At 39.8% G+C, this 22,963-nt stretch overlaps 1 long non-coding RNA gene across 1 annotated transcript in view; it reads right to left on the reverse strand.

Annotated features, from left to right (window-relative positions):
• The window catches only part of LOC134860178 (uncharacterized), a 30,518-nt gene extending 12,533 nt beyond the window's left edge, over positions 1 to 17,985 (reverse strand). Inside the window, exon 1 of the long non-coding RNA XR_010165199.1 lies at positions 17,740 to 17,985. This is a non-coding gene — a long non-coding RNA (uncharacterized LOC134860178). The remainder of the gene's footprint in view (positions 1 to 17,739) is intronic.
• Between the last annotated feature and the right edge of the window lie 4,978 nt (positions 17,986 to 22,963).

Consider the following 22,963-nt stretch of genomic DNA (forward strand, 5'->3'; position numbering starts at 1 on the left):
ATATATGCAAAACTGTACACAATAACCGTGACTCAGAGACTTACAGAACCATGTTGCTTGCACTGTAAATAACACTGCCTCTGTTGGAATGTGTCCAAATCTATTCACAATGTAAGATTCTTCATGCAAAGTTCAAACTAACTTCCTATTGGTCATCTGACACTAAGGAGAAATAGTCCACATGATACTGAAGCAGTTTAATTCATGTTTGGCATATTTTCTCACAGGTTTAAACATTGGTTGATGAATGTGTTTGGTTTCTTGCCACATTGAGAACAATCAGAGAGTTTCTTTGTGGAGTCATAACATTTTTAGAGTTGAGAGGAAGTTTGTTGTTTGAAGACCAAATATTTAGTTCTGGTAGTTGTTGTCTTTCTGGCTGGTGTAAAGTGTGTTTATGTACATGCACAGAAACATCCAGTCCAAACACAGAAACGGAGGATCATATATTTTGTGAACTGTTTATGCTGGGGATTCGAGGATTATATGTCATTTGTAAAGACCTTTCTTCTTGGCGATCAAAAAAACAGCAACTCGAGAATTATTCAACATCATCTTAGAGCAACACAACATGTTACAGTAGCTTTATTAAAATAAGCCTTAGCAATAAATGCGTGTGTGTGATCTACTTCAGCGGTTCCCAAACTTTTTTTTGCAGCGCACCCCCTTCTACGTCCCAACCGGGTTGACTCACGCCCCAAAAAAATGGAAAGAAGAAAAAAACGCAACAAAGCTTTGTTCTATCGCCATATAAATAACTTTGTCATGAGACGTTCCACTTGACAGTTTCCCTGATTTCAGACAGTTAATCATACTTGAAAGAATGAATGAAACGAGATGGCGTACATATATCCTTTTTCTAGCAAAAACTAATAAATTAAAGGGATTACAAAGGAAATGTTTATTGTTCCTGTTTTTTTTATTGCATCCTATGGAAAAATCCCACTTAAAAAACAACACTGTGTAATATTTTTACACCAGTTTCATCTCCCGCACCCCCTGGTGGCAGCTCGCGCACCCCCTGGTGGCAGCTCGCGCACCCCTGGGGGTACGCGCACCACACTTTGGGAATCCCTGATCTACTTCAACAATCATTCAGAACTGTACAGTCAAATGGAGAAGATTAAGATGCATGACACAATGTATTCAGGCCTCAACAGTTTGCCAATTACCAGCTTATGTATGATTCATCAATAAATACCCTTTACGACACAAACAGCATGTCGTTAACTCTCTTAAGTTAACATTAAAATATGTTTTTATTTGCCGTCTGGATTTTGCAGCAAACAACCGCAAACCTTTAAGCCACGGCATTATTCACTTTAGTTTTGTTCTCTGCTCCAGTTTACTTTTTTAGAGATGCCATAGGAGAGATGCCATATTCCTGAAAACAGCCGGCTATTATTCCTGTTCCTGTGAAAGTTTATAGCTCAACAAATCTTTAATCACAGAGACAAGCAGTTCACCTCGTAAAAACCCAGCGTGCCCTCCTGTGCATAAAAGGAGCCGTTTTATATTGACATCTATAACAAGCAGCACTAATAATCGCACCTCCTTAATATTCAAAAACATTGATTTAAAGCATCACCAGGACCGTGACATGCTCCCTTGTAGAGGGGTTGATGGTCAGACACAGACATCAGCTAATGAAGACGTATTATTCACATGGTTAGTGCTGGTCTCTCTGCAGTAAGAGCCTCCTGCTGTGAGGAGAATGTCTCGCTCGTGTTTGCGAAGCCACATAAACACATCTTTCAAAAACACAGTCGTATCCATCATCCCTTTATCTTAAAAGTGAGGAAATGGCTACCGCTGCAGAGAAGACTGAATTGCTCTGTAGTTGCCCGGTTGCTCTTGAGCTGTTTCCCACCCCCCCTGTTTGCTTGGTATTTTGTGATTTAAGACTTCTTTGTCAAACATCAGAAGACACATTGAACACAAAGGGATATTGCTCAGAAAACACATGCTTTTCATTCGAGAGTACAAATTGCTGTGATCATTTCTGTTAGCAGGCGGATACATCCAAGTTCTTAAAATGACAACGATATGAAAAATATCTTTTGTTTGAAGTTATAATTCAGTTGTTTGGGAAAAATACACTTCATTTTTGAGGCTACTTTTAGAGAATAAGACCCCAGAGTTGGATTTATGGATGTGCCGATCAAATTAATCTGACCCCGATCCCAACAGAATCCTTTCAGACTTGCCATTTCAGAGACAGAGTTTGATAAATACAGTACAGATGATTTTAAATACTTAATAAACATCTATTTATCTGATATGTCCGAATACTGACAGTTTAAATACTTTTTGTATTGAAATGGTATAGATGGATGGAAGTTCTGATATCGACGTGAATCGATCTCCCCAAAAGGAAGACGCACTATTCTGCTGTAAAGTTGTTGGAATTAAACATCTCTCAGCTTTTATGTAAACAACAGTGATGTTTCAATTCAAATGATGGTGTGCATGCACAAACAAAATGGGGACCCACTGCTTAAAGATTGCTTCAAGGCACTAGTGGTCAGAAACTCCATGGAGTGCATGTCACAATGTGTCAATGGTGATTTTATTCTGTCCAAACGCTTTTCCTTTGATCTTGGGACGCCACGACACCGCTTGTCTCAACCTCTGGCTCTAATACCGGCCACCTGCAGTACTGAAAAATAAGAGTAGCATTTCTGGTCAGAGCCGACGGCCCATGCATTGGCAAAGTCCCTCCTGCGGCGAACGCAGGCTCCAATATGACTTGGGGTCCCTTTCCACATGACCTCCTCTCTTCCCCACCCTCTTTTAACACCGTCACTCTCCAATATCTGATATCGATTGTTACCAAAGTATTAGCTCTTGTGAAATCTCTACCTGTGTTATGTTGTTTATTTCATAAGGCCTAAGTAAGTCACACGTAAAATGGGTATAACATCCATACTGAACAGTGCCTGTAACAGCGAGGGTAACAGAGTAATTTTTACCGGGTCGCTTTTCTCTTCCGTCTCCCCACTGTGCAATTATGCCCCAGTTCAGCTTTTGACGAGGCTCTGTCTTAAATAAGCCTCTAATGTCTTTCAGTTTTTCTCCTTAAGCCCATAGCAGATATAACTGTAGAAGAAGTTTTGCTGTAAATGGACAGAAAAACAACCGAGGAAACAATATCTGGCTAATTTGTTATTTCTTACCGGTTGCACACAGTGCAGCACTAAGCAAAATCACAAGCTATGTTATCCCCACAGCATAGTCATTTCACCTCTCGCCATTATGGTTGCTGTTTTAAGCTGTAAACAGATCCCACAGGTGCAGCACGTGCTGAATGTGGAGTGGTTAAAGTGTTTGCCTAGACATGCTAAAGCTGTAATTTGCACACAGCCAGCTATTTTGTTGCTGCTTTTCTCCGGAGTGGTGTTTAGAGAACTGAAAATATATTACCCCATCCTATTTCTGTGAGCAGTTATAGTTAGGGTCAGTCTGTGATACTCTGAAAATGACTGTGCTCTTATTCTGCAAAGTGTTTTGAAAAAAAAAGAAAAGATGGATGGAACGGTCAAAACAGTGCTGACGATTGAAGACGATGGCGATAGCGTTCTTGATGATAATAATAATAATGAATAGTGAAGATGATGTTGAAAGTAATCACCGACTGTGTTGGTGGATGAGAAGAAAAGCAACTGTTCTGAGTGAGCCGTCAGCAAAATTGAGTAAAGCTGATGTGATGCCCGTGGACAGTCCCTTAGCGGGAGCATCCGTCCTGAGAGCCGCAGCACTGACGCCTCTCACAGAAGAAAAAAAACGACAGTGGGAGTAAAGGAATAATAACACTGAAGAAAAGAGAGGATTGAGAAAGAGATCACAAAGACTAAGAGTTTGAAGAAGAAATATAAAAAAACAGCCCGACTGAAAACTGAGCCTCTCAGCCGCGCACCACTGTGAAAATCACCACTCGGCCAAAATCCTCCTTTTTGATCCTATTCCACATTATCATCCGTCTGAAACGATACTCACCAGGCGTCAAAACCCCCTCCTTCCCTTGAGACAACTTTTCACAAATCCCTGGATGCTGGGGTGAAGGCTTGCACACCCCCCCTGTCTGGGCTGTGATTATTTGGCGGGGGCCCTGCCACATCAAACCCCGGCCAGCTAAACATTCCCCAGAGGAGAAAACAGAAAGAGAGATCTGCACCGCCACCCACCTGTGCAGGCCAAAGATAGGAAAATACCAAATGGCACCCCACCGGATGCTGCCATCTGCTAGTGGACATGACTCAAAGACACCATCATAGGGTTATATATCTTTTGCCTTTTATTAAACGGCCATGAGTAAACCTCAAACTGATAAAAGTGAGAGTTTTCCCCCCCTGAGATCAATCCTGCCTCTGCTGCCTGCTCTAATCTCTCACATGAGGTGACCAGCCCGGCCTTATAAGAGACATGTGAGCCGTTTGAAGCGGTTTCATGCTCCGTGTGTCGGGGCTGATGAGGTCTGAGCGAGGTCCTGAGGATTGCAAGATCAGGAGTTTTTACAGGATCAGCTCAGAAAGGTAGAGTTGCTCTCAGATTTGCCCGCTTTCTCTGATGTCTGTACACTTCAAAACACTTTAAGGCTTAATGTATACTTCCAAGTAAGCCATTGAAGTTCAGGGAAAAGCTATATATAGGTTTGGTATTTCAGTCCAGAATCGAGTGGGAGAAATAAAAGGAAAGAGTGTGATATGCTGTGCGGATTAGACTCATTGTCCCCTTACAGTCTGCTTTCTTTGTTTTTCTGATGTCAAAATGTTTTATGGAGACTTTTATTATGGTAATGAACACCACACACATTTTCTTTCACGGAGCCCTAGTTGACATATTAATTGTTTTGTGCAGAATTGTAAAAATATGAGAGAAGAACGAGAAATCTAGCAGATAGTTTTCAGCGTTTTTGCTCAAATATGTTATTTTAAATGATTAACCAATATATCGCTTAATTGTATTGCTATTTTTTTTTAATGCAAATGGACAAATCATTTACTTGCTTACAGCTCTAGTCAAATATAGATTTCCTGCACTCACACATCAGGTATGTGTGACATGGAAGAAAAACTAAAATATTGTCTTCATCACAATGATATTTCCCTCCTGTGGTTTGCTGTTGGTGTCCTGTTGGAAGGTCACTGCATTAACTGAGAAATATAGATTTGACCCATCAAAATACTTATCCAACAAGTCATTATATGCATGTCTGTCAAATTCATTGAAATAAGAGTCAAGTGAGACCACCACTAACATTGTCAAGTAGCAGTATCACCTCGTTCAGAAAAATAATACAGAAATAATGAGGTACAGCTTCCTTTGTAAGATTTAATCTTACCCTGCATTCAGTTGTTAATAAAAGGTAAAGCACTGATTAGCAATGTGTTAATTTCAAACAAGTGGAAAGAGCTTCCTTGTGAAGCAGGTGATTGAACAAAAAAAGTGATGAATGTCACTGCTGTCACAATTAAGATGTTTTTAAACAGAAAGTTTCATGAAAAAACAATATATAACAGAGCTACAGTCAAATATTGTTGCTAAATCCTCCTTTCCAAGGGCATCACACTACAACCCCAATATATCTTTTGTTGACCAGACATTATTTTGCGGTGTCTTGTCAAATCATAGCAGCTGTGAGATTCCAGTGTCAAAGCCAGGCTGTTGAAAGAAAATAATCAATATGGACACGGAAAATAAATTAAAAAAAGAAAATAGCTGACAGCGTTTTCGACGGATATATCAGCAACACGTTGGCAGAGGAGGGTAAACGTTGCTCCAGCCAAGAATCACACGCAGTTATCTCGTTCCTGCCTGTCATTCCTGTTGTCCGAGGCAATCCACTCTGCGGTAACAGTCAGTGTTTAACCTCCCGGGGTGATCGAACGCTTCTCATTCTGAGCACTCGGAATGGCCTCCCGCTGCAGAGGCAGATCAATACGGGGCGCATTACATCTAATCAAGCACTGATTACTTTCTCAACGCTGATTGCAATGGGCTAGCATGTCATTTGGTTTGTCAAGTGTGTATCGTTTCCATAGATTTACATGATCACCCAGCAAAAAAACTGACCTTTATTTTCCAGTGAGCTCCATCAGTTCAACTCAGACAAATTACAAGCAACGTGGCAGCCCACAGCTACTCCACTTGTGAAAAATAACATGATTACTTTGTCCTCTGTTACACCTGTGTGCTTATCGAACTCTTAATCCTGATTTTTCTTAAAAGTACAGCGCTGCATACCACCAGGGATGTTTTGTGTAATACTTGTTGGCTCCTTCTACAGCGAAAACATACTGTAAAGGTCAACTGTGATATAAGCCTTTTTCATAATCAGTAAGAAAAACATGTATCTGTTACCGCAGTCGGCATGGAGACAGACTTTTGCAGCTTTGTTTTCTTTTAATTTACTGACTGCTGACAAGTCGAGGTTGAGGGGCATGTTAGTGCATTCCTCCGTAGTGTAGTAATCACAATCTCTGCAGCTCACAGCTCTGACTTTCTACAAAGAGGAATGTAACACAACCAAGGGGCAACCTCCGGTGCTGAGCAGTGAAACACATATATGAAGTGCCAAAAACTGCAGTTCGTCGAATGGCCGGATGGCCTGGCTCCAAAACAGAGCAATTTACCTAGACCCCCCCCCCCCCCCCATGTTAAAAGGCCACTTTTTACAGCAGAAATAAACATGTTTACAGCATGGTACAAAAACTGCTTTTGGTCTCTATAGCTAATTTCCCTATTCATGACAACTGTGAGGAGGCTAAATTTCTATACAACAGTCCCGTTTTAATTATATTAAGGCTTAAAATTATGCATAATTAAGGGCGTGGTCGCTTTGATTGACAGGTTAGCGCCCTCCCGCTAGTGTCTGCTCTGCTAGCTCCGCTAACAGCCTCTGCACTGATAATGTATCTTGCTTGGTATAATTCCTTAAAGCAGCAATAATAACTATGACTATGCAAGCCATTATCAATAATACATTTACCATCACATGTAACTTAGCTTATTAAACATATTAAGTAACGTTGTAATCGAGTGTTCCATAGAAACGACTCGTGAACTGAATCATGTGAAATTAAAATTCTGTTTCAATTTAAACGTTAACGTTACGCTGATTCACGGTAACACCTGGCCACATTTCTGGTCAAAATAGTGTTGTAAATTACGTCTATATTTGAAACAAGCATGTTTAAAATAGTGCAGTATAATCTCAATAACAGATAGATCTTTATGTCAAGTTTTGTTGTATAGTTTCGGGTTAACTAACCTTGAGTAAGACGACCAGGAACCGGGAGCAACGAGACCGCAGGGTGTGCTGTTGACTTTTAGCGGGATACCGCCACGAGTAGCATACGGTAGCATGTAGCCTAGCTTGGAAGCCTTCGCTAGCTTGGTAGCTTCGAGCTAGATGGGCGTGTTTCAGTAGCCACGCCCGCTTCAGCTCTAACCCTATGTCCATGTCTGGATTAGCCGGGAGTGGGCGGGAGGTAGACTGAGAAGATGTCGACGGTGGGAGTCGCCCACTTTGAGCTTCATTACAGCTCTTTACAAATTTAGGAGTGACGTCACATATACTACGTCCATTATTTATACAGTCTATGAACACAACTCAATACATCATGCACACACACGCTATGACGATTTGCATCATGATGTGTTAGCCATGAGCCATGAAAGAGACCAAAGTATGAGGCCTTATGGGGAGGCCAAAGTGTTGAATGGAAACTCCCGAGTGAGATTGTCTGCGCTCAAGCAGCAGTCTCGACTCGATCCAACAAGCAATACTGAAAGAATGAGGCACAGTCTTTTCAAGATATAATCTCACCCTGCATTCACTTAAAGTATAAAGTAGGAGAGGTATAGCTCTGATTAGCAAGGTGTTAATAAAAAAAAGCCTTCCTTGTGAAGTAGGTGATAATAAGTGTGATAAATGGCAGCTGTCACATCTAAACAAGATGTGTCAAAGCAGCAAGTTTCCCGAAGAAAAAAAAAAGATACAAGACAGACAGTTCATTATTGTTTGTTAATCCTCCTACCCAGGGGCATCACAGATCCACAGTGATTGATCTCCTGATCGGGTTGTCAAAGTGTGGAATGAAACTCACTCGCAAAGTGTTACTTGCTTTGTAGAAAAGCTCTTCATAAGCAGAGTCCACAGTTTTCCATTTCCCTTGTGTTCTATAGGTTGTTGTGCATATAAATGGTCTGAAAGGGCTTAAATCCCAAAGTTTCTCTCTCACACACACTCTGCCCTGCCAGAAATGCCCGTATTGGACTCCTTTGTTTACTTCCATAACATAGTGACATCACTCTGCAACACTTGCACTTGTATTGCCTACACACATAACAACTACTGGTTTGTTTCTTCATTTGCACACAAAAAGTACAATACATGTCTGTATTGCAAGGGAATGTGAATGGGATTTGCTTAAAGATCCTCCAGATGCTTAACAGGTGGCTCTAGGCAGCATGCAGAGAAAGAATGTAATATATAACCATTTATCAATAATTAAGACTTTGTCAAAACAGAGACATAGTTCAGCGGTAGTTCAAACATAAAATCCTTCTGATACCCATGTAGAATGGATCAGCCATAGTCATGACTACAAACATACAACATGAAATAATACAGCCTCATTATTGTTGGAACATTTTCCCTGCTCGTATTTTGCCATGTTGTAAATGTCCACAAATAGTTTGATGATGCCTTCCTTCTGTCTGCACCTACGTACAGCTAGCATGTCTCCCATAATGAGGCGGCAGACTCGGCTGTGTGAGGAGGCGGCGACATCCTGAGCTGTTTATGCCGCCACGTTCAGACTTCACATCTCTGACCATGACGGTTTGATCTGGCAGGTTTGCTCGAAGCTATCAAAACTCGGCTTTGGTTGCAATGTCTGCAAATGATGCCGTTTCAACCTGTCACTTTGATCTCACAGAGAAGTTTGTCACTTGAGATCAAGTAGCTCTTCACTAAATACATTTTATTTTCTATTTCACTTTTCTTTTTTATTAGATTGTTTTGCATTTCTCAAGCACAAAATTAATGTCATTCTTGTCTATTCATATAAGGACATTTGCAGAATATGCAAGGTATTTTCTAACCAATTCAAAACATGTTTTCCAGCATAAGGTTTCAATTAAGTGTTTGAGGAATATAAATGGTATGGGGAATTATACAAGCTCTCGTGAATTAACCTTAAATCATTTGAATAAAAGCAAACACTTCTATAAAAACAGCAATGACCTGTGAAATGTTTGCTCTGAGTATTCAGATTTATTGCATTTTTCCTTCCCTCTTGACAACCTTTAAAGTAACCTTTTCATCCCATTCCTGCAAATATTTTCTTTTCCACAAATCGTTGTGACAAACTGCTGGTGCCGTGTTCAGAAGTGTAGCTGGTGCCAGCACAGACAGTTGGTTCTCTCTGCATAACACTGAGGAGAATTTAAGGAAACCACTGTTTCCTGGCATGCTCCGACCCCAACTGGGTAGAAGGGTCCAATGATTTATTGCCAGCGCCAACTTCACTCGGGGAACATGGGCTTTCTGGCTCGCCTGCTAACTCCCCGATTAGATTTAGTATTTTGCGGAATGGGGCCCATGTTGCTCTAAAATCCTTTTTGATGCCCTATTATAATCACGTCAGGTTCATATGAGTATGTTGTGCCTCAACTGTGATATAATAACATGCTTTAATGTTCAAAAAAGTGTTTATGTTTCTCATACTGCCTGTGCTGCAGCTCCTCTTTTCACCCTCCGTCTGAAACCAGAGCCCAGTCTGCTCTGATTGGTTAGCTGGCCGGCACTGTTATGATTGGTCATTCGCTTAGAGATGTCCCGCCCCTCGCCTTTCACGTACAATGTGTTGGAGTGATGGCAGCGCGAGTGTTACAGTGTGTTCCTCAAGTGTGTATTTTAAATAATTTCCGACAAATGTCAATCTGATTTAAAAATTAAGTTTTGTTTATGACATTTTTTTTCAAAACCCCTGTGATTAACACTGAGATTACATTTTCATGCATCATTGTTTCACTAAAGCCCTCTATCTAACGTCTTGGATCTTAAATCGCCCACAGCTATACTCCACGTAGAATATATAATGGATAATGTATCACAGGCAGCTGGGGCTCCGGGGAGTTAAATATACATCTTTCAATCTTAGGGTCAGTGGTTCAATCCCAACTCCCTGCAAGTGTCCTAAGGCAAGATACTTGACCCCAATTCTCTTCCATAGGCATGTCCACAGTATTCAGGTATATGGAAGTTGTGTTTAGCTAATTAACCAGTTAATGTAAAGTAGCAAATGATTGCGATATTTACAATATATACTTACACCCTTACCGAATATGTAACATGCGCTCAACTCAGCTATGGACTTCAATTTTGAGGATGTGCTATTAGATCTATATAGGAATGTGTGTAATATTTAGCATCTAGAGCTGCGCTAACAAGGGCAGCAGGACGTTGAGCAGCAGTTTGTTTGCTGCTCGGATACCCTTTACTCCCAAAAATCCTGAAATCCTGTAAGTGAATGTTTTGTATGATTGATTCTTTGGCTGAAAACTTTGTCAGCAGACATTCAGCAGTGAGAGAAAAATGTTATAGCTGAACTATTACCTGACATCAAACACACTACACTCTGTATGGTGAAATATGTGTTCCAATGATAGATGGTGATAAAAGACCCCAAAACTGTGCATTGGCAACTTTAGGGGGTATGAGTTTCATCTAGAAATATGGAGAAAATACTGCTGAGTAAGGCTCTGTTCCAAGGCTGGATTTTAAATTATTTGCATCATCATGTCAACGTGATTTTTGATGAGGTTTCTTTACATCTGAAATGGTTTCACTGCGGCCCTCTATAAAAAAGGGAAGGCATCTTAAATCGCTCAGAGCTTATAGCCAACGCTTACGTTTTATAGCGTTTTATAACTTTATGAAAAATGAAGGAACAGTCTTATCAACATTTAAAGTATGATGTGCTCCAGTAGCACGCCCCAGAATTCCACAGCACATCCTGAGAGCAACATTAGTTCTTTATACGAGGTCTTGCTAAAGCAGACGCTCAGCCATTGGCCTTAAGCTCAAAATGTATTTCCAAAAACGTTCAAAGACTGAAATGCAGTATGAATGCAGTCTGAATGTACTTTCATAAACATTAAGTGATTTCAGTTTAATATTCAAGCAAAAAAATGCATTAGTTATAGAGGAAGGTGAGGGGATGAGACTGGGCTTCAGGCACTTTCTCCCCAATCGAATCCCCATGAGGATGTTTGTAACACCCAATCAATACACAAATGAGGACCCAATCCTCTCCAACCAAACACTGGAAGCAGCTCTTTTGTATGCACCTGTCCTGTTTAGGAGTCAGCTCTGAGCCCTGTAGAAGAGCATGATAACACAGAGCCAGGCTCCATTAATTGGAACCACCAGCTCCCCAAGATATCCCATTACACCAGCCAGGCCGGGGTTACCAGGTCAGACTATAAGAAAACTCCCATGCGTAATTTATAGCGCTCTTTCCTCAGATAATCCATACACATAAGCTGTGAGGTTATGAAGCTGCAGACCCCCTACCCATCTGCAGCCAATTTGGCCCTTGCACAATACTCCTTAAATCACAGTACGACCTTGCTGACTGGACTAGAGTGGAGGCAGAGGAGTCTGTTTTCATTTGAATTCCCTAAGCATTCACCCCTTGGTAGATTTGGGGGGGGAGAGAAACCGTGGGCATTAACTACCTGAACTAGTGATCCTCCTTAAAAGCCCACACCCTTTACTTTTCTTCGCACAGCAGTAAATTGCAAAGGAATGTGGCCCCAGCAGCAGATCAATAAAACATCTTTGCAATTTAACAAGAACAGATGTTAGCAATCCTACTAGGTATGCCCTGCTACATTTTAAGTGAGATAACCATGAATGTGTGTGTGTGTGTGTGTGTGTGTGTGTGTGTGTGTGTGTGTGTGTGTGTGTGTGTGTGTGCCGGTGTTTTAGGAATGCTTCTTCTGTACGTAGCCCGTTATCTCGAGCATCAAACATGTGATCCCTCTATCTGTGGGATAATAGGAGCCTAATCAGTGTGAAGATTAGGCTTATCAGAAATCACATTTCTTCACAGTTTCTATTATGAAAGGACAAACTTAAGTTGGGGTAGGGTGCTACTGAGGATGGAAACAGATGATTGGTCCAAGTGAATAGAGATGCCTGCTGGCTGTTTTCCAGCTTTGTTCCCATCTTTATCTGAAGATCATCCTTGAAAGAGGAACGCGGCTAGGTTTGAGGAACTTTCATCTTTGTTTTCTCTGATGCACTGACTTCTCATCAAAGTCATTAATACTCAGTTACAGCAGAAGAATATTTAAGAAAAATGAAACATCTTTACGATTTGTGTTTTGTTTCTCTTCTAGGGTTAAACTACCAAAGTTTTTGGGAACAACATAATGACAACTTGTTTTTTGTTGCCCACTAAAACTTGCAATAGTAGTGCCAAGCGATTCACAGAGTCTACCAACATAACAACATAATATTTCATTTGTGATCATTGTGCCCTCCAAAATAAGCCACTGTCAGCCGGCAAATTATTGTTAGTGTCTTACAAGATGTTATCCTTAACTCCAGGCATGAGAAGTCTCACAAGAACAGAGCAGAGTTCTGTGGGGGGAGTCATGTTTTGGGTCCAAACAACAACTGGTTAAAGATACCGTCATGAAATGCTTTGATAAAAATACTCCAATTTGATTTTCCCACAAAAAAACTATACAACTATTTACAATTTCTTAAAACCAAATCTACTTCTAAACAATGTTTGACGTCTCCCACTTCACTGAAAATCCTCTCTGTGGCTGCCCCTTGTGGCTTTAGGGTTAAGACACAATGTATCTGGATCAAAAGCAGACAGAGACCTTTGTTTCATCTCTTTGCCCTTTTTTCCTGTAATCCCTCCTAGTGCTGTCTGATAAACAGCTGGCTTAAATTTCCAAGTGTTATGGTTCATAGTCATCCTTCAAAGATGGAAACACCTATATTTACGTGCCTCCCTCTTTTGGTTTTTAAAATTGACAGAAAAAAAGCACATAAATACAAAAGATGTATAGCACTTTAATGTGATGAAAGGCTTATATTTACATCACAATAGGATATATAGCTGGATTTCTTGGTAGAAACCAAGCTATTTAAACTACAGTTATACACAGTAGCCCTTAAGGAATGATCTTTTGTTTCATAGCCATATTTTCATGCCCTTGTGACGATTTGGAGTTGATATTTGCAGACTAATACTACTCCTTAAATTGAGTTGTCGAATAGTCGACTATTTGGGGTCACCTCTATCTTGCTGTTTAATGTTATGACGGATAACATCTCAAAGAGTTCTGCTTTGCAAAAGTTATTGTCTATTTACTTATCTTACAAAAAAACATACCCCTGCTGCATCTATTTATAAAGTCTTCACGTAGTTGAATACTAACGCTATAAATCATGTTAGCAAGCTTATGTATATCGTGAGTGCAGCTCCCAGATATCTGGAGAGGTTCCATAGGGTAGATCTGTAATTCAATTAGACACAATGAAAAGCACACAGCATCCTTCACAGGGACTGCTGGATTCCTTCCATCCATTCTTGTACTCTTTATTAGATCCAGTTGTTGTAAATTAGATTCTAGCTCAGTGGATTTGAATCGTCCCGCCCAGGGAATGCTGTAATTTTCAGTTAAAAGGTCAGTAGGAATTCCTTCACCAATGACCTCAGTGAGGGCGGGTTTTGTTGCGGGATTGGGTCAAGAATTGGCATTCAGTACAGCAGACCCCATTTCAAAGTGAGTGTAAATATTATCAAGTGAGGTGAGACAGAGGATTGGGATCACTGAGCCATGTCTGACAGTGTTATCATGGCCATTGGTAACAGTGAAGGGCACACTGTAAACAGCGCTCCCTCCCAGATCCCTGTAAATCCAGAGGCGTTTACAGGCAGGACTGAGGCGGCGGTGTGCATGCGAACAGACGGTTTTCTATAAAGGAAGATCACACACGAACACACACAAATGCTCTCATGTAAGCACACACCATATGCATAAACACACTTACACTCACACCCGCATTGAGATACAGAACAAACAAAGTATGAATATCTGCTTCTGTTGCTAGGATACCAGCTCTTCTGGCTCCTGGTAAGTAAATCAGGTTGACTGGTGGCACAGACGGCAGTGAAAAATTAACACAAGCTGTAACAACAAAGTTAAAGTAACTTCCAACTTAATGAAATGGAAACCAGGTCCATTCAACCGTCTGGATGGACTGAATCATTTTAAGCCCTGCATTTGGTGGCCAAAGTATATTTTGTTATAGTAGACGTCTAAAAGAAAAGATAACTTAATGCGATTTTAAGCCTGCCTTTATAACTGTCCACTCTAATACATGAAGACACTCACGGAATGAAAATATATACTTTAAAAAGCATTTGTTCACTCATTTACAGTTTAAGATGCAGTGTACTTGTCTTTCGCTGGTAAGCAATCCCTCTCGAATATCCATTTTATAGTGCTGTGAGAACATCCCCTGCAAACAACAATTCATTCTTTTTTTTTTTCCACCAAAAACTTAATTTAAGGACGTTTAATTTAAACGAATCATGATAGCATTATCATTAACACTGAATAGAGGAAATACAGCGTACTTTCCATTAATATACCAGAGAGACCCACTTACATAGGTGTGGGAAATAATGGTTAAGCATGGGGAAGCAAAATAAAAGAGAAAAAACACTGAAATAAGAAACAGTTGGTAAATTGAATATCATTCTGTTATCATAGAAATGTTTGGACTGTTATTGTTGCCAACCAATATTGTGTTGAACGATAATCTTGTTTTAGCTCCCAAGTGTACTAGAAACCAAAGTAACTATTAAATAGTAAAGGTAAATTATCACAAAAATTAAGTGAAATTAAAAGTATAAAGCAGCATAATCCCATCCCATCCCAGTGGGGAAATTCGAGAATTCTGCATTTGACCCATCCTAGTGTTAGGAGCAGTAGGCTGCCATATGTACGGCTCCCGGGGAGCAGTGTAGGGAACACTGCCTTGCTCAGGGACACCACGGTAGCCTTGGTCTTTCGTGGACTTGAACTTGTGAGCTTCCAGTTCCCAGGCCAAGCCCCTAACCAGTTTGCCACCGCCCCTGCCACAACTTCATATTTGTGCACGAGTAAATGATCTTTCCTCAAATGGATAAGGAATGACTACAGCAGGCTAAACCACTTCAACTAACATGACTAATGTTTGCAAAAGATGTGAAAACTGCGATCATATCCTTTGATGGAGAGGTGGTAGATGTGTTGCACTTGACTTGTAAAGAAATCCAAACTGCAGTGATTCACTGAGCAAATACTGTGGATCTGTGTCTGCTGTGACCCATGTCCCCTCTCCTCACACCTCCATTGTTGTACTGTTATTGAGCAATTATGGCCATTGATTTTCTCTCTCTTCTCAGCGTGCCTCTGTATGACAGCTGGCCTTTGTAAGTGGCCTCACTGGACTCCTGACTGCTGACCTCTGTGGCCACACTATTTGCTTTGAGATTTTGTCAATTTAACAACGCTACTCATGCCTTGTCGCCTCAAGGTGTAAAGTAAGGCTCACAGCATAATTCACGCTGTCCGGAAAACTCCTCTCTTTCGACTTATTTCCCCAAATTTCTATCACATCAAATGACATAACGTCGAGTCATAAATTATTCAGAGTTTCCTCACTTTCAGCTGTTGGCAGAATCCTTTTCGATTTTCAATCGAAATGCCACACTGACTGATATGTTTGACAATCCAAGGCTATAATTCATCTTTTCACCATGCTTTCATGCAGAGAAATTTATTTTTGTTTCATTCAAGCAATATCTTTTGGCACTGACAGCAAGCTCCCAGGGAAGTGGAGTCTCAGTCAAAACATATTATACGACTATAGTCTTTGTTGAAGCTGCAAGCCATATCACTCATGTTGTGCGAACATTAACTGGACGTCCTCCTGACGCACAGTGTGCTCATGTCCACTCACATTTACACACTTGTCCCTTCATAACAGCATATGGGTGCATCTAAGCACAATATTGACCTGAACATCCCAGTCTGGCAAATCCTACAAATGGGATATTCAAAAAGAACAAACTACAAAGAAAATACATGAATTAACAGGCTCATGCCTTTAGTACAAAGCAGTGTAAAACAGCTTGAAACCATTACTATAAAGTGGAGCAGTTTTTTAGCAGTGCCTCTTTTATTGTGTGTTAAACTTATCCTCATGATGAATACAGGTCTGCGGCAGTGTGTTCATTCTTGCACAATTATTAAGTTGTTACTTGTCAACGATGGCAGCCACAGAATGACAAAAATAATGACTTAAAAAGCATACATTATCTTCAAAATTAAGAGGGGATGACTGACTGGATGGATGGATGGAACGACTGGTTAAAAAAATTCCACGTTCAAATGACAGAGAAAAATAGAGTTACAAAACAGCATCCACCGGATTTGCAGCAGCAGGGAGAGGCATGTCAGGTATGCAGCACACTGTTCCACACATACTTTTCTTGAATTCACAAATATTCATGTAAACAATCTTTTTCTGTGAAATATAACATAGCCTTGATAAGCATTGACATATAAAAAGTGGGCTCCGCAGTATGAAGTGTAGAAGAAAATCTCAATAGTTTGGTTGTTATTATGATACGAAAATAGAAAAGCCACAAGCTGTCACATAAACATGTTACCATGAAAAGAGATATTTGTACTGTAAAAACTGTGATATTTAGCTGTATACAAAGTTAACATAACAGGCATATAACTTAGTGAAAACAAGTCGTGTGCATGTCCCTACAGTCAACAGCCCATTATTCAGGCCATAATAACACACTTAATATTTAAACATCAGCACTGATATTTCACAGCAAGAAAGCATCGTTATTCACATGTTAGACCACAGCACAACAGTTCAGCCACAACAAGAAATGATATCACAATTAACCAGAAACTAGCGACACAGTTTGATATAAAGCACAAAAGAACAGCTAGCAGCCAACAACCGAGCAAAGATTTGCACCAAAATGATTAACAGTCAGCAGCACATGGCTTCGCAGCCAAATCACCAGACATGGTGTGTCAAACTCAATTTCACTAAGGGCCAAATTCGGAAATGAGTAACACATTGAGGCTCATACAGCCTATATATAAAGTTAATTGACATACAGTGACAAAAAAAAAACTTCTACATTTTATAGTTAAAAGGTACCATACTGCAAGTCCTATCACAATTAAATTGGTCCAAAAAAAGCACCCCAAAAGTCAACTACAAAGTTGCTTAGCCAGCATAGCATTATTCAAGCTCAATATTACATTATGATTACTTTAGGCTAACATACAGCCAACTCACAACGACCTGTTTCAATGTTTTAATCAATTCAAATAAAAATATAATGTTATTTACAAGCCCATTCAGTCTAGCCTTCTGGCTTGTAATCGTCTGCACATATAACCCCTGAACATTAAATCGAAATCGAGTCAATAGAAACCGTACGCATTTACATTTCATAGACCTGTATGACGCATCACCTTTTGCATGCTATTTAGCCAAACACATGGGCCTATTTCCAGCCACCTGACATCTTTTCTGTGACGCAGGGTTAACCGTTCTTCTTAAGCCAAAACAAAGACTTAAATTGGACACACATGACACAATAAAGAGGTCCCTACCTGTCTGAAGTGAAGCCTTGCTAGTATCTCAGGTGCGTGTTGTTGGAGAGTCGAGCAGGCGCGGTCCACAGAGCTCCCACTGGACAGGAAAACTCCACTTCAGGTAAGAGTGGACAGTTTGAGGCCAAATGGCTAATGAAGGAAGTGCCGTGCAACAGCAGTGAAACGTGCGGTAAATATGTGATTATTTCCTCGGTAACGTCGTGCAGAAGCAACATCAATTGGCTGTAAGGTGAGTTTGATTAATTGTAGTTGATCAGAAACGGGGGCGGGGTATCGACGGTTTAAATGCACCGCCTTACGTTAACGTCTCGAATCCGACCTGTGCGGACGTAGGTGCTCCCGATGCCCGGTGTGTCTCATTAATACCCCGCCTACTCCTCTCTGTTTCTGGGCAACACGGTGGCAATCTATGTTATGCTTTAGGGTGGAAGAAGTAGCCTCCTCAGGTATTATAAATTTCAAGTTGTTGTTAAAGGAAGAACAATTCGTTGGTAAGACCTATAGTAATTATAAACGTTAATAACAGGTAATATAAAGGTGGAAAAAGAAGTAGCTGATACCCAATGCACAGTATGTATTAACTATATTAAAAATTTGCCTGGAACAATTTATAATCCTGGATTATGCAACCATGCCACTTCCGTAACAAAAATATTATAAGCACCACCACATTTCCCCTGTGTATCAACTGTTATTTGTATAGCCTATCTGACCCTCAGATCATCTCATGACATCAATATCTGAGACACACACAGCTACATTATTTTGTATTTAACCTGCACATTTTAGTCTCTTCGGTGGCTTCTTTTGCAGATATCATAACACAACATCACACACCTCCATAGAGGCCTGTCTGTTTATAGCAGATGAGTTCACCCTGTGTAAGTCAGGAGAGGCAATATGCAGTGATAACAAAAGTTACAACAAGCAGATGTTAACTTTGGAAATAAAATGTGTTACCTTACTGTTTTCATTCCTTATGATAACATTTTATGCATAGCAGCTTGTTTGTGTCTGAATGTGTAGTTTATTGTTTTATTTGATAAAATCAGCAATGTTCTTGGCTTTGAATATCTGTGCTTTGGTTGTTCTGGGGTTTTTTGTTTGCAAGATTTTTGTGCAGCCTGCCAAGCCTCTGCTGGAACAGCAATAAACAGAAGGTGCTTCCTCTGCAGTATTATTAAACACAAGGAGCTTTTATCCTCATATCAAATGAAACACAGTAAGTAAAACACACAGCGCCATACACTTTTTTAATTCATGCTGTTGTTTTAAGATACTTTGTTTTGATGCTCTTGGCCGAGCCTTTCTTGAGGGAGGCATTCAGATTTGTAATCATATGTTGTTGAGGTTTTCTGCACTTAACATCACAGATGGGTTTTACAGTCCACTGAACATCTGACTCCTGATTTCCACACCTGCTCTTGGTTTAACCTGACAGGTCAGTTCATGTTTAAAGGTATTCACAGTGTAATGGAGAAACACCTGTAAACAAATAACCACAGTGCCTTATATCCATCTTTAAATTATCTATGAATATCTACTCTACTTTTCAGCGGACTAGTCTTTTGTCCCAACATGTTGTTAGTGTAAAGCCATTCATCATTTTGTAGAAGCTATAATAATACAAATCTTTATCCTGACACTTCTAAATATGACTGCAAATTCTCAAAGGTCAAAGATTTAATTTTAATGAACACATAACGTAATCAATAAACAAAGCTGGATATGAAATAGAAAATGCTTTCAGTATCACCAAATGTCGAGATTAAAGACCTGCTATTTGAATTTGTTATTGTGATTGGAGAGAGTTTTCATATGCATTCAAATGGATTTTCAAAAACATTTTTCTCACCAAAAAGCCACTAATCCTTCTTTTCATACCCTTGGAAACGTATTTTCAAATAGAAAGGAAGGCTGATTCAGACCTCATAGTGAACCTTGGCCCGACTTTGAGAGGGGGAGCATATCAGCAACAAAAAAAATAACAGAGGATGAAAAGCATTTTTAAAAGGCAAACATACAAGCACCACTCACATTCACATACTAAACAAATTGAAGCATCCAGCTCCCTTTTGGACTTGGAGGTAGGGCTAACGGCTGTTTGCAGTGTAGTAAAATATTCCAGATGCAGCTGTGTCTGAAGTTTTTTCCACTAATCTCTTCTTTGAGTGGGAAACTAAATATCTGTGTCTGAGACCTGTCACACAGTACCGCATCACAGGAAGATCAAAAACCCCTTCGGCAAGCTTTTCGCATTGTCTGAGAGACGGGGCTCTTTTGAGAAACGAGGGATAGGGAGAGAAGGGTTTGGCTGGCGGCGGCTTTGGAGGGAGGGCTTGAAGAAAGAGGAGTAAAGAGAGTTGGAAGCAGGGTTAATCCCACACTGTCATTATCCTCACTTCTTAGCCACAGTCTGCAAGCTTCCCCGTAATGAAGGCCATTTTCAAGGATTTGCACCTGGCATAGACACCAAATTCTGCAGTAATTACTGATACAGAGAGATTCCCTGTACCCTTAGCCTTTAATGCAGGTTATAAATAGTAATCCCTCACCATTTTGCAGAACTGTAAACCTGCAGAAAAAGCAGCATCTTCAGCATTTCAGCTCCGGACTGATAATGATGTTTACTGTTACAGAACAACCGCTGTCGACAAACATAAAGGCTTTTATTTTCTTCAACTCATTTCATGATCTATTTGTTTAATTGTTAATGATTTGCCTGAGGATGTGAAAGACAATGAAGACATTGTGTTATCCAATAAATGAAGTAGACCTGAGCAAACCATCTCTTTTAAATTCTTTGCATGAACGCTTTTATGTCAACATCCAATTCATTCAAAACCTAATGTTTGGAGTGAAGAGCTATCTTTATAACTTTTATATATTTACTCAAAAAGCTTGTTTATCAAACAATATGTAGGTTGATTATGTCAAATTTATCTCCCTTGTTGACAGTAACTGTTTTCTATAAAAGGTGTATTAGCGTTCACTGCATGGTAGCTGTTCTTCTGCCTGCATGTGTCCATATGGGATCCCAGATGAGTCATTAAGAAACACTCCGGTTTCCCATGCTGTTTTACCATATCTTAACGTCACTGAGCATGCCCGAGCATGATGATCAAGCCCAAGCGTCCTCCCCCTTCTCCCTCCGGCTTCATCTGACTAGAACTGAGTTTTTATGCATTGTTATAGACAAACTGATGCGTAGTAACAACCGCAAACAAAGTATTTAAATGACAAACCTAGAAGTCAGAATTTGTTGTTGCGTCACCTTTTTTTGTGTTACTTCCTTCTGTTGAAAGGTTACTCTATTTACATGGAATATATGTATTGACATTTGTGCGTGTGTTCTTTATTAGGCATGCAACTGATTTGGCAGTTTTCCTGTAACCGATTATATGATCTTAATGACTTGATCCTCCTAACCCACTGAATTGTCTGAACTGTAGCTCTTGTTCCGGTCAACTCCTCTCAAACACACTAAAGTCACAGTGACAACTTTCAGGCCCAGAGGCAACATTTTCTCATGAGGATTCAGATTATACCCAACTACAAGTTCATTTTTGAGGGAACTTTAATGACACAGCCATCATCATTAATTTATTGGCATTATATGTATTGCCAAAGTGTTTTGAAGATACAGAATGACAACATTTAAAATAATCCCAAAAATGTAACTTTCCCTGCATTTTATAAGCACTGGTATATTGCTAATAGGTGAATCATTTGTAGGATTGTGGGTTTCTGGATAGCATGGTTTCTTTTAGCAAGAAACAAAGTCCTGAGCAGCTTCAGGGTCGCTACACTTCTGTTTCTTACATGGTTTGAAGAATTAAAGACACAATCATCTGCTCACAAACCGATATTGAAAGATTTGTTATCGCTGCTAGATCACACAAAAGAAATCCCAAAGTGGTTCTCCCTCAGTTGAAGAGGAGATTTAGGTTGAAGTTATTTAACTTCAAAATTGTAAATAACCTTTTAACTTTTTTTCAGTTTAGCTTTCCACTAACTTTTTAGACAGTTTTTAGTGTTCAACTTCCATTATTCTCGGCACCTTTTGCAGTAATCTTAACCAGGTTTCTGTCCCAAATAAAGTAATACATTGATCTATTCATTCTTAAACAAAGTGAATCTTTTAATTTGTTATCAGCACTTCAATCTGACAGCTATCGGTGTTTCATCGACTACATGTTCTGTTCTTTGTCATTTGCCATCATCTTTTATAACTAATCACAAATAATTGCAGTTATGGTACATACGGTGAAACCACTTGAACAAAGTGTTTGATTTTTCAGCTGCAGTTATAGTGAGCTTGGTGACCTGCAGTGTGACACGGGTGGGTGTTGTGACGAGCGATGATTCACATAGTGTTATAATTAAAGTGAGGAAATAGGCGATAGATTATAATAGCCATTGAGTGGAGTGATAACAGCCTTTCCTCAGGTGTTGAGAAAGACACTGAAGCATAACATATTTCCCCTTAAGAATAACATAAAAAGTAACCTATTGAGTATTACAAGAAAAGTAAATGTGCATCTGAAGAATATTACATTGGGGAATAAAAGTCTAACAACATTATATTTTGTTGCCTGAAGGTAAAGCTATGTGTTGTATGGAAAACAAATCATTAGATGGAGAACAACACACAGAAATACAGCCTCATGTAACACCAGTAACAGAGCCAGGATTGTCAAAGTGCAACCTCTGTGTTCATGAAAAAGATCATCAGTGATACCTTCCTAAAAAGAAATACTGTTTCTGTATAATGATGTCTTTGAGGGTTCGAAATATATCCTACATTTGATTAGAGATAAATAAGTGTGTGCATGACAGACTGCTGTTCCGAGTATCCTCAGCAAAACATACAAGTAGGGGCATTGAACATCTTATTCGGAGCGTAAGTAAAATGTACAAAATAAACACACATTTTTATATTTAACACGACAGATTGGTATCAGAACCATTACACACACAGTGCAGGCATATCATTTATTTACCCATAACAGTCTGTGTACCCATTTGGAATCGGTTAAGCCTGCCAGAGCTAGATAAAACCTGTTTTTAATGCCGTGCACAGTTTGGCACAAGCCCTAAAGAAAAAGGTTTTTAAGCATGCAGATCGTGCAGCAACACTGCAAGATTTGTCTGACTTACATCAGAAGTGAAAGTCACTTGTTTGGGTTAATTTGTCTGTAACTTCTTAAAGCTTTTTACG

This window comes from Eleginops maclovinus, chromosome 23 (genome assembly GCF_036324505.1).
Source record: "Eleginops maclovinus isolate JMC-PN-2008 ecotype Puerto Natales chromosome 23, JC_Emac_rtc_rv5, whole genome shotgun sequence".
In the NCBI taxonomy this organism is placed as follows: Eukaryota; Metazoa; Chordata; class Actinopteri; order Perciformes; family Eleginopidae; genus Eleginops; species Eleginops maclovinus.